Source organism: Juglans regia, chromosome 7 (assembly GCF_001411555.2).
Source record: "Juglans regia cultivar Chandler chromosome 7, Walnut 2.0, whole genome shotgun sequence".
Lineage (NCBI taxonomy): Eukaryota > Viridiplantae > Streptophyta > Magnoliopsida > Fagales > Juglandaceae > Juglans > Juglans regia.
In genome coordinates, this window is record NC_049907.1 from 12,888,122 (window position 1) to 12,898,620 (window position 10,499).

The following is a 10,499-nucleotide window of genomic DNA, read 5'->3' on the forward strand; positions in this document are numbered from 1 at the left end:
GCCTTCAATCAAGTTTCCAGATGGAAGATTATACACATTTCTATTGACAACCTTTTGTACTGCATACCAATGACCAGGGAAGCTACAACCTTTTAGATAGAACACCTGTGAAGCTTGGCACGTCAAAACAAATGGCTCATCCTAATAAAATGTACGGGACATATTCACACTAGTTAGATGATCACCTACAAGTATCCCTCGTCTAGAATCGGAGATGTCGAACCCGTCACAACTAAATAAGTACACACGGCGCCATCCCATGTAGCAAACTTCCTATATGTCTATTAGAAGACCAAAGAAGTCAACACTTTGACCATCCAGTTCACCAATAACTAGAACACCTGAATTTTGGGTCCAACAATGTTCTTCACGTTGCCTCGTGTGAAATCTAACGTCATTCATGATGCACCCAGAATAGGACGCAACCCAAGGGTCAGGACCACATGCAAGTTCACAGAGATCATCCGAAACAGCATCAAGATTGTCAACACGTAGATTTTGATCTGTCACAGTTGGGAAGAAAGAACTGCATCAACCAAAACCATGTTTGTTGTAAAGATGCATAAACACGTGATGGGAATGAGTTATCAAACAGTAAACTAAAATACATACGTGTGACTTCAACCAATCTGGGAATTTTGTCGCATGCATCTTGTGGACATTGTCAGAGTACTCTTCACTTACCTGCATGTAGTGCTCACTGGACAAAAGCCCGTCATTGGTGATTAACAATAGGTGATGGGAGGTATTTAACTAATCAAATAATTGAAGACTTGGCACTAGTTCAAGGTACTTAGTTAAGGCATTTTTCGATATCTCTGCAATTATTAAGCACATACCATTTGGCTTTTAAGAACAGGTGATCGTCTAGTCGATGATGTGATGCAAAACCCATGGGGCGCACCTTCTGTTTGAAAACATTGAGTCCCTCCCGTACACCATCTTCTCCCCCAGTATCAAAGTTCCTTTCTTGGGGATTGAATCTAGACTCAACACTATGGAAGTACATGGAGCAAAAATTCAAGCATTCTACATGGATATAGGCCTCCGCTATTGAACCTTTTGGACGAGCCTTAATCTTAACGTATCTCTTAAATTTTCCAAGATACCATTCAAAATGGTGCATCCACCTATATTGAACTAGCCCTCCAAGTAGGGCCTCATGTGGCAAATAATAGGCTAGGTGGACCATTACATCAAAGAATGTAGGTGGAGATATCATCTCCAGCTTGCACAAAATGACGGCTATATCAGACTGAATACTTTGTAAGACATCAACCTTGATAGTTCTGGCACACAATTCTTTAAAAAAGTGCTCAGCTCAGTCAATGCCAATCGTATATCTAGTCGTAAGTATCCACAAATTGCAACGGGAAGTAATCTTTGCATAAAGATATGACAATCATGACTTTTCATGCCAGAGATTTTGCAATCGACAAGACTCACACATTTTGCAATATTAGAAGCGAAGCCATCTGGAAACTTAACATCATGCAACCATTTACAAAAACTTGCCCGCTCAGATCCATACAAGGTATAACAAGCATGTGGTATACTAACACATTGTCCATCATGAATCAGGTGTAATTCCTTTCTTATATTGAGATTGGAAAGGTCACGTCGTGCATTGGCATGATCTTTAGTTTTTTCGGCGATATTCATCAAAGTTCCTAAGATGTTGTCACATATGTTCTTCTCATTGTGCATTACATCAAGGTTATGCCTAACCTTTAGACTTGACCAATACAACCTTTGAAAAAAGATGCTTCTCTTGGTACAATTTAACTCATCTTCTCTTTGCTTTCTCTTCTTTGTAGATTTGCCAAAATCAATGTCTGGAATATTCTGTAGTTGATTGAGTACATCTTCTCCTAACAACTGTTCTGGTGGGCCACGATGCTCTGCACTGGCATTAAAAAGACTCTTTTTCTTTCTCCAAATGTGGGCCGGTGGCAAGAATCGGCGATGACCCATGTAACAATATTTTCGGCTGTATTTCAACCACATCGAATCCATTTATTGCTCGCACGATGGACATGCCATCTTCCCCTTAGTGCTCCTACATAGAGAGGTTTTCGTATGCAGGGAAGTCGTTGATTGTCCACAATAAAGTTGCAGCAATCGGAAAAATCTTTGTGGCCTTGGCATCATATGTTTTGACACCATTTTCCCATAGATCCACTAGTTCGTCTATTAGAGGCTGCAAATAAACATCTATCTTATTTCCTAGTGATCTTGGTCTAGGAATCAACAATGAGGTGTTGAAAAATGGATCTTTCATGCATAACCATCGGGGCAAGTTGTATGGCACCAAAACTACTGGCCATATGCTGTAAGGCTTTGCCAAATTATTGAGGGGGTGAAACCGTCGCTAGCTGAATCAAGCCGTACATTTCAAGGTTCTTCCACAAACCAACTATTTTCTTGATCAAATGCCTTCCAGACCTCAGAGTCAGCAGGATGCCCTAGAATACCTTCGTCATTGACATGCTGAGCCAAATGCCACCTCATATTAGCTACTGCTTTTCGTGACATAAACAATCTCTGCAGCCTTAGCTTTAACGGGAAATGTCGCAGAACCTTTTGAGGAATTTGTCGTTGCTTACCCATACTGAATATCCATCTTGACAACTTACATTTAGGGCACTCTTATTTGTCTGCATGTTCCTTCTAATAAAGTACACAGTCATTCGGACAAGCAAGTATCTTTGTGTAAGTAAATCCTAGGCCGCGCTCCAAGTTCCATGCCTCTTGGTATGAGTTTGGAAAAGACCATCCTGAAAAGCTGACTTAAGTAATTGAAAAAGCATGTCGAATGACTTAACACTCCAACCACCAAGTGTTTTAATGTGCAGCAACTTAATCGAGAATGAAAGTTTAGAATACTTGGTACAACCTTCATAAAGAGGATGCTGTGAATCTACCAACAACTGGTCAAAATTCATGGTTGATTCAAGTTCGATTGGGGTCGCACCCCTAGCATGGAATGACTCGGTTGAAGGAACATTAGGGAAATTCCCAGCTCAAATGTCTTGTAACATAACATCAATGTAGTGATCCTTGTGCTCAGGATCATGAAGATCGTCATCATCACTACAAGGTAACTCTTCCTCCTCGCCGTGAAATATCCATCTCATGTAAGTTGGTTCAATACCTTTATTGAACAAATGTCTCTCGACATGACTTATAGGTAGAAATAATTATTTGAACATAAGGTACATGCATGGGCAATGAATTTCATCACTTGTAGCATGAGATCGAGTCAAAGTAATAAACTCTTTAATGCCTACGGTATATTCACTAGATCAAAATCTATTAGTAATTTTCATCCAACTCCTGTCCAGGTAAGAGAAGTACGTGGAGGTCGAAAATTGGTTAATTGGGGAAAATATGCTATACCTATGTTAAGAAGAAGAAGAAAAAAAAAAAAAAAAAAGAACTGTGAGTAGGTAGTGGCTGCAATGTGGGGAAATAGACAAGTAGATGATGTACTAGGTTGAGGTGATAATTCTAGAAAGACGTATTTAAGGCCCAACAGGTTCTTGGTCATTCTGTACCTAGAAGTTTCTTCATCAGTGTAATTAAGATTGTATTATGGGACTAAAAATGAAGAACTATGTAAAGTTACTCATAAAATTGGGTATACCTCCCTTCACATCTTATTTTCATAAATAACATATATATATATATATACATATACACAGACACACATAAATCTAATCACACCTTAAAGAAACCAAAGGAAAAGAGACAAAAGTTAAAAAGGTTAAAATCATGTCAGTAAGAGACAATGTGTTTTGTTTAAATGGAAAGGACATATACAATAATAATATAAAAGGCTTGGATTTGGAGAAAATTCTACACAATGTGGGGGGTTTCTATAATTATCTATACGTGTAGATCTTTTTCGCACTATTAAAGACTTGATAAATATTGTGAAATTCAAATATTTGTGTGCATTTATCTCTATTCCCTTTTTTGTACAAAATAAAAAAAGCCAACAAAATCACAAACCAAATTTCTTGGTAAAATCACAAACCATATTCTACACAATGTGGTGGGGTTTTACAACATCTATAATATGTTTCTTGGTAAAACTGTCAACTTGGTAAATTCGTGATAATATTTTATAAAACTGTCAACTTGGAGTAAAACATTTCTTGGCATGCTTTCCGAATTGATGCGTGAATTATGTGTATGTTTGAGAGGTCTATAAATTCTGCACCACTAATACTTATCAAGTTTTTCAAAAGGTCTATTGCTGCTCTAGACACTACAGCAAGTGTCATCGCATGGATTGTGAAGTCACTTTTTAGATATCTAGCACATGATACGTGCACGTGATGTGTTAATGTAGAACTTTTTTATTTTTAGATAATGATAACCAACCTTATTTTTGTTCCTGTTATCACTTTTTCACTTTTCTTGTCAATATATTTTTCAATAATCAAATAATATGTTGTTGTGATGTTTAACATGGTTGTTTTTTAAACTGGTATTCATAAAAAGACCACATACTTAATTGTCTAAATTCCAGACGTGTGAATAAGATGTGAGAAATGGCCACGTTTTGCATCTGTTCCTCAAAATTGTGCTTCATTTTACCCTCCACTCGAGCCCAAAATCTAATAGAAGAAAAATAGAATATACATATTTTCCCCTTCGAGTACCATTCCAAACTAAAGGGGTGGCAAAAGATTGAGATTTCGTGCAGGGCAAACATGAAGGTATGAAGAAGTCATGTTTGCTTGGAGGGCAAGCATTGGATGAAATTTCAGTGTCTAGATTTCTGTTTCAATGTGATACTTAAATTCAAAAAGTTCCTTGGTTTAAAATGGAATTCTTCAATGTCAACCAATGACCACAACAAATGGAAGAAGTCTTTTTCGAGGCTAAACTCTGCTATAAAACACATCGAGGGCAGAGGCAAAGGAATCAGCAAAATAGCTTTCGCTCAATCCAAACTCATCCATAAATATGAAAAGTATCCAAAATTTCGTTTGGATATCAAAAGGTCTATAAAAACTTTTCCAAATTTTTCCCAACTATCTCTCTTCGAATGCATACAAAGCAAGAGACACTATAATGCAGCCTATTTGCCTATCTGCATTATTTATTTTTAACTACTAAATGAATGTGTTTCCACCTTACTTGGTCTCAAAGTCCCCCTCCCCCTCCCCCTCCCCCTCTTCCCTTGTGATCTGTTGTCAAAATCCATGCCTTTTGTAGCACTATTTTTTCAAAAACAAATGAATTAAAAGCTTGAAAGGGGAAGAAAAAGGAAGAAACTTATTGAATGCAACCTCAAGTATGCCCCTTCTCTATGTGACTGCAATCGTAATTTAAAATAGAAACTTTTTTCCCTACGTACTTGTGGTCAAGCGGGTGGTCTTGCCACAAGGTCCCAATGGCCAATGAGTTTAGAGACAAGAAAAGATGGGGTGAAAGGTGTTTCTAGACAAATTGGTCTCTAGGATTGGACATTAACTCCATAGTCTAAGTCACTCGGATGTATTTGCATTTGATTAGGAAACTAGGAACAGCAATTAAGATGAAATAGGAAAAAGCAGTAGAATTAGGGCATACTACATTTGTAAGCCAGTCGAAATCTAGGGCAAACAAAATCCACATATTGCAATTTAGGGCAAACTATATAGGAAAAAGCATCTAATTCCACCGAAAGTTAGTAGTCAGGAGGTGAAATAGGGCAAACTACATTTGTAAGGCAGTAGAAATTTACGAAAACTAAATCCACATATCAAATTTAGGGCAAACTATATACAAAAATGCATCTAATCCCATCACAAAAAAGTTGTAAGACAATGTATTTTACCAAAACAAAAGACTCTAATTCAACCAAAAGAAATTTACAATGAGAGTACGTAAGCGACGAGAACCAGAGACTCACCGGTGTCGAGCGAAGGCGAGAAGGCATGGCAGCTTGCTGGACGGTGCGTGTAAGTGACGGAGAATGGTTGTTTGACGACACAAAAGAGAGGTAAAGTGTATCGGGGAGGGAAAAGGTAAAATAAGGCGTGGGCTGAAATTTAGGCTATTTTCCCGTGACCATATATACAAAGGATTTTTACGGTGACCCAATACTCACCTCAACAGGCTTAAAAAATAGAAAAAATCTATTCATCATCCTAACTTCCATCATTCTCCCATCATCCAATGATATGGCATTAGATGATAGGTTTATAAGTGAAATATTATAAATAATCTTCAATCATCTAATGACACATCATAGGATGATGGGAGGATAATGAAAGTTGGAATGATAAGTAACATTTCTCTAAAAAATAAAAAATATGCGGAGCTTTTTTTTTTTTTTTTTTTTTGCAGTAGGAATCACACCGCAACAAATCGATTCTACGGCGAGATTGAATTCGCATCGCAATAAAGTCATCGGCATACATAATAACTAGCTTTGTAAGGCCCAGGCGATGTGAGGCCGGACCCATGCGTGAAATGGCCCAGCCATTCTGTTGTCTTGAAGATTTTCCGAACGACGCCGTTTTGGGAGGTTAGTGTTTCTTCCTCTGCTTCCGTCTCTTTCTCCCTTCCTTCCCGCATTTTCAGTTTTCCTTTTCGGTTTCATTTCCTCCCTCATCCCTCTCTCCCACGTTACCCTTTCCTTTTCCATTTCATTTCATTTTTTTTCTTTTCGTCGATCCTAGTTCCTGTTGCCGAAACACTTGCCCTAAACCTCCTCACTTTGATTTCCTTTTTTGCGCTGCTTCTGGTTTTCGGTGGGTTGCCGTCTGCTGCGTCTCTTCTTCCTCTCCCTTTGCATTTCGGTTCTTCCTCTGCAAGTCAGTGAGCATCACTTCTCATCTCTCCATTTTCGTTTGGTAAGGGTTCAATTTTCAACCCTTTAATTTTTCGGATTCCTTTTATTGTGAAACCGTGTGAATGTTCTTAGCTGTGGCGCCCCCAATCCCCCTTATATAAATATACAGGGATCGAGACATCAGGATGGTGACAACACGGTCACACATCCCAACGAAGTGCCAGTGTGTGTACATGCAACGGTGTACAAATAAAATAACGCAGCAGATAGTCAACTAAGTACCAGAATTTAAATACAAATTTTCAAAACAATTTACCTTTAAAGAGTTATACAGTCATCCCAAATAACTTACAAGGGCAATATATAAATTGATAAAATACGAAACTCGATAAACAGGAGCAATCCCAGATCACTCCACCAACGAAGCCAAGCTAAGGCTCGTCATCCTCATCTGCATCAAAATCTGCGATACCATAAAATGGCACCACAGGTAAGTATAAACCAAACAACTCTCGGGATAAAAATACATTAATGCAACCAACATGCATTCATACGACAAAATCCACTTAGCCATAAAATACCGTTTTTCCCAGAAAAATGATAATTTCCAACACACGCCAAAATCCCATTTTGGCCCAAAAATATAGTCTGTCATTTCCTCAGAAAATGATTCACACAAAACAAACCCTTTATCGGACACTGTAGGCGGGAATCGCAGGCGGGACTCTACCACCGTCCCTGCTTACCACCATCCCTATAGCGTGCACCGTAGGCGGGAATCACAGGCGGGACACAACCACAATCCCTGCTTACCACCATCCCTATCGGGTGCACCGTAGGCGGGAATCACAGGCGGGACTCTACCACCATCCCTGCTTACCACCATCCCTACAGTTCCTTTCTACACAATGAATACTTAACACACACAACGAATACTTAACAGAGTACTGTAGGCGGGAATCACAGGCGGGACTATACCACCATCCCTGCTTACCACCATCCCTACCGCGTGCACCGTAGGCGGGAATCACAGGCGGGACACAACCACCATCCTTACTTACCACCATCCCTATCGCATGCACCGTAGGCTGGAATCACAGGCGGGACTCTACCACCGTCCCTGCTTACCACCATCCCTACAGTCTCTTTTCCTTTTTCTCAAACCAGTCAATCCAGTCGTTTCAAACACACTCAAAAATCATTTCTCACGTGAAAACCCAGTTTTCAAATAAACACATGAACATGTATGCAATCATGCGAAAACCCAGTTTCAGTTACAAACATGAACATGCGTGCAAATGCAGTGAACAAGACACGACACCAATATCCAACAACCAACAAATCACAATGCAAACATACAATCAACTCCGTCCGCAATCCATCCGACCCCCGAACTCCTCGGACTCAGTCCCGCATAACCAACCAGTTCACAGTTAAAATGAGTTAGTGCAAAAATACATTTAAATCACGAAAGTTCTTTGAGAAAATACTTACAGTGCTATATAATAATTTCCGAAGGATCACGAAGCTGCAAGAAGTGGCGGCTCAGCAACGTAACAGTGTAAAATACACTGTGGCCGTGGGTCTCAAAAACCCACTTTTCAACGGAGACAAACCAAGACCCAAAATTGATAGGATAGGGCCTAGAGAGGTCGGTGAAGCCAATGGTGGTGGTGGTTTGCCGTGGGCGGCTGCGCAAAGGGTGGTTTTAAGGCCAAAAAGTCGAAATTGAAGATGGGCTTGGTTGTGCTTCACCAGTGACGGATCGGAACCGGGGTTGGGTCCATTGGGTTGCCAAGAGGTCGGGGATGAAGTGGTGAAGAGTTGGTGGCCGGAGGTGGCGCGACGGCGGCGCTGGAGCTCAAAATGCGCCGCGGCTTGGAGTGGTGCGTGGAGGCTAACGGCGGCGATGGAGGAGCTGGAAATGGAGGGGGGTGGTCGCCGGTCGGTGGGGAAGCTGATGGGAGGGGCGGTGTCTCGCACGGCGGCGGGCTGGGTGGAGGAGAAATCGGACGGGAGAGAGGGAGGGCCTGTACGCACGGGGAGAGAAAAGGGAGAGGAAGAAAAAAAAAAAAGAAAGGAAAATAAAAGAAGAAAGAGGAAAGAGAAAAGAGAAAAAATGGAGGGAAAGAAATGAGGTCCAATCCTCACATCTTGGGTCACATAAATGGTCCAACGGAAAAGATTTTAAAACCTCAAGTCAATTAAAATAATTTAAACGTGATGTTACAATGCAAATAAAATAATTAAATCCAACACTCAATTAATTTAAAAGAAGAACAATTTAAATGTACAACAGTAATAAATATTAAGAAAACATAACAATTTAATTTTCACAATTTAGAGATCATAAACTAAACCATTTAAAATATCTGATAATCTTAAAACAAGAGAATAAATTTTTGAATAAATGATAATAAATCCTTCAATAAAAATACACTAAAATACGGGGTGTTACATTAGCATTTGTTGATTTTTCCTCATTTGTTTTCTATTCTCTTGCAGGTCAGTCCATGAGCCTCCATTTCGGTTCTTTCTCTTAGTTTTCCTACTATTTTCATGGCTCATACTTGTGTTTTATTTCCATAGGTTTCTCTTTTGGTTTGGTTATTCACGGCTTCGTGGGTTTTATTGTTGTCGTGCCCTGTTTTGCCATAAAAGCCGTAATCTCCACTCGTGCCTTGGTAATTTTGGTGCTAGCCGTGTGTGCGTGCTTTGCTACTGCTTGTTGTCTCTCGGTCTTCTTTGGGTGGGTACTTGCCATTTTTTTTATCTCTTAATTGTTCTTGTCTTGTGGGTGTTAAGAGAGAAATACTCGTGTTTGTGATACTTGATTTGTTAAATAATACTAGGTGTTTTACCAACCTGCCTTCTTTGGAGCATAAGAGTTGATTTTTTTTGTTGGATTAGTTTTTTAGAAATGTTAGAAGGGTATGTTCTTTTGACGAGTGCAGTTTAATATTTTGAAATGTTGGGTTTTGACTTCGGTTGTGTAGTGTTGTTTGGTTAAGTTGTTGGTAATTGTTTGAGATTGCGAACTACTGGAAAAAGTGTGAGTTATTGGGATTTGAGTTGAAATTGGTTTTGACGCTTGTATTGGACAATACTGAGTTTGGTATAGAATATTTTGGGTCGAAGTGTGGGTTGTCCGGATTGTTATTTGGCTGTTTGAGTTGATTAAACTTGCTGAATTACAGTCTAGAGTTTGGGTCTTAAGTTGTCTAAGACCAATTTCGTATTGTTGGACTTTAATATTTAGTTTATATTTTTTTATGAATAGGTGACGAGACGAATAGGGACCGTGTACAAGTTATAGATAATACGCTACGGAGTCAGGTAAGCGGGGTTCCTATGCTAGGCCTTACACGAATTATTGAGACTGATGTTGATTTTTTGAAAACTTTGCATATTTTTATGGTGAAATGAGAACTTGGAAAAAACAAAACCAACATCAGTCGTTTATTTGCATACTCATGAAATCTATGTGGAAAAGGAAAAATATGTTCTGACATGCATTGTGTAGACATGAGCTAAATTCTGTCATGTGGTTTCTGAAATCTGAAAAAAGAGTGATATTGAGAATATGAAAAGTTGTGCATTTATTTAGAAAGATGTTCTGGCTTTTGTGTTCAGTGTTTGTAAACTGTCTGATTCTGTTTTGGTACTCTGTATTATTTTGATATAACATCTGAAAACCTTTGGCATG